The 3,145-nt window shown below is 31.2% G+C and overlaps 1 pseudogene; it reads right to left on the bottom strand.

Annotated features, from left to right (window-relative positions):
• Positions 1-2,226: 2,226 nt before the first annotated feature.
• LOC112484541 lies at positions 2,227-2,345 on the bottom strand (annotated as a pseudogene).
• Between the last annotated feature and the right edge of the window lie 800 nt (positions 2,346-3,145).

The following is a 3,145-nucleotide window of genomic DNA, read 5'->3' as shown; positions in this document are numbered from 1 at the left end:
GATGATCCTTAAAGAAAACCAATTTTTAAAACTATTGTAAGTGGACATTGAGAACAGCGACCTACTGGGGGTTCACATAAAAAATTATAGAGAATTAGTAAAATTTATTCCTTAAAAGGTAGAATTTATCAGTGAACTCATCAAGGCCTGGTGCTTTATCTTTTGGAAGGTTATTAATCAATGATTCAATTTCTTTAACAGATATAGGCCTATTGAGATTATTTATTTCTTCTTATGTGTTTTGACAAATTGTGTTTTTTAAGAAATTGGTCTATTTCATTTCAGTTATCAGATTTCTGAATATAAAGTTGTTCATAGTATTTATTATCCTTTTAATGTCTATAATATCTGTAGAATATCTCTGCTTTCATTTCTGATATTATTAACTGGTGTTTTCTTTCTCTTTTTCTCTGTTAGCCTAGCTACAGATTGCTTTTATTGATATTTTTGATATCAAAATATTTTCAAGGAATCATATTTTGGCTTTGTTGATTTTTTTATTGATTTTATGCTTTCAATTTCCTTGTTTTTTACTCTAATTCTTATTACTTATTTTCACCTACTTACTTTTAGATTTAATTACCTTTTTCCTTTCTAGTTGACTTAAATGGAAACTTAGATTATTGATTTCGAATATTTCTTTTTTAATACAGTTAATATTTTTTCAATGCTACAAATTTGCCTCTAAGCACTGTTTTCACAGCATTCTACAAATTTTGATAAGTCGTGTTTTTGTTTAACTTATCAGGCATCTAAACTCAGAGTGATTCATCCAGACCCAGAATCTGTGGATATGGCCTTTCTCAGCCTCCTCCAAGACTTAGGTGACTTGACCAAGATGAATGAGAATAAGATACAGTCACATCTTTTCTAACTTTAGACCCAATTAAGGTGAAATTCCTCTATTTAAGACCATGATTACAAAATAGTGAGTGCATATAATTTATCTGGACAGAAATCAAGAAATTAGAGCGTGGCAGAACATGATGTGCTCCTACTTCTTTCCTTCGTTTCTATTAATTTTGATAAATGACTTTTATAACATTTTATAAAACTCATATTTTCCAGGTGAAAGATACATCATTTGGCAAATAACTAATATGCGCTCTAGTCTTAATAGATTAGAAGTCAAAGGGTAGATTTATTGGCATATTGATGGCACAGGATAGGCTTGAGAAAGTAAAGAAATTATTTAGTCATTGATTAATGTTTTACAGTTTACTTGCAATAAGGATTGATTTTTTTTTGTTGATGTTGTAAATTATGCCACAAAGCAGAACCAGGACAAGAGGGTAATAGTTAATGAAATAATGTGATTTCTCCTTAATACAATAGCTTCCTTTTGAAATACCATACTTACTATTATGTGAATGAAAGAACATTCCTTAGGTAAAATGAGGGTGCTATTCTTGCATTGGGTGGAACTTTGGTCTAGAAAGCTTCTAAGGTACCATGGAACTTTAAAATTATATCATTCTCTAAAAAAGACTCGACAGATTCTTTAAATTGGAAATCACTCAAAGTGAAAGGAACTCTACTGTTGGAAGAATCTTGAAGAGAGCATTTGTGGTCTCATGGAAAGACTTAGATCCAACTGGCTCTGGGCAAGTTTCTGTAGGTTTCAGAACTAAAATTTCAATTTCATCATAAATAAAACTAATAATACCTACCTTTCAAAGGTTAATAAGTGATACAATTGTAGTTATTAATTATAAATTAGATAAATGGTAATATAATAATTTTTCTTCAAATAAGCAAATACCAAGGTATTATAATAAAAAAAAAAAAACTAAACAATGGATTTATAACTCTGCTGCTGAGATGAGAGAACTATTAATGGCATTCACAACTTCCTTGTCCCTTTTAGGCACAGAAACTCTACTGAAGCAAAGGGAAACTTCCTTGTTTTGTATGTTTGTTTATCATACAATTTTTGCTATTGCTTTTTCTGTTCTCCCATGGCAACGAATTATGTAGAAACAATGTTAGAGTGAAGACAGACTAAAAAAAATTAGTAAATAACATATTTATACTTCCTTCCAAATAGCCAATAGATGCACACATATGACTCTATTCCCCAAATTTTCTGAAGCCAACATCCTCATCTCAATCACTTTATTTATTTATTTATCTATCTATCTATTTATCTATCTATCTATCTATCTATCTATCTATCTATCTATCTATCTATCTATCTATTTATTTATCTATCTATTTATTTATTAACACCTACAGCACCTGGTATTCCTAGGTGGTCTCCCATCCAAGTACTAATCAGGCCTGACCTTGCTTGGCTTCCGAGATCAGACGAGATCAGGCACATTCAGGATGGCATGGCTGTAGACTCAATCACTTTATAAGCAGTGGTGAATAGACCAAAGAAATAATATCATCCTGGTCAGTGTCTACTAGGGAACAAACTCTGCCCCTTTATCTCCACTTTTTAGTGTTCTTGTTTAAATACTTCATCGATATCTGTATAACTCTCTGTAAAACATTTTTCTCTCTAACATCTCTTAAAGTTTTTGATTTGACTTTGTACTAAACAATTCAAACCCAGGCTAGGCAATATTTTTATCCTTAAAGTTGGCATCTCAAATGTCATCTCTGACCTTTATTAAAATTTTTAGGAATTTGGCTCCACGGGAAACAGAGAAACTTCTTGATTTATGCTAACATCTTTGTATATGCAGCAGACTGAGACAGAATTGAGGAGTCTTCAAAATGAAGAGTTAAGAATGTCTGATGATTAGAACTGGTAGTAGCTGCACATGGGTATGGTTGTGAATATATTTGAGAATGAATAGAAAATAAAGAGATGACCAGATCTTGAACCTCCACATTCTTGATCCAATCTCTATTGTTGATGCTGATTCTAGGAAAAATCATTCTCTATTGTTCTAATAGGAAAAAAAGAAAAGATTTTAATAGAATTATTATTTGAATTATTATTGGAAGATTTGGGGTAACAGATATCTTTTCAGAATACTTGGACTAGATCTAACTGGATAAATACTTTGAAGCTGGAAAAACCCTTATTTCCAACTGGCAGAGACTAAATAATGCTTATATAAATATAATATCAGTCTCAAATACTTACATTTTAGAAAGCAATAGTCACCTCCTCTCCAGTTTCATCACTGGA

This window comes from Pteropus alecto, unplaced genomic scaffold (genome assembly GCF_000325575.1).
Source record: "Pteropus alecto unplaced genomic scaffold, ASM32557v1 scaffold117, whole genome shotgun sequence".
NCBI lineage: Eukaryota > Metazoa > Chordata > Mammalia > Chiroptera > Pteropodidae > Pteropus > Pteropus alecto.
Note: the sequence above shows the minus strand (reverse complement) of the source record. Positions and strands in the feature narration are given on the sequence as shown.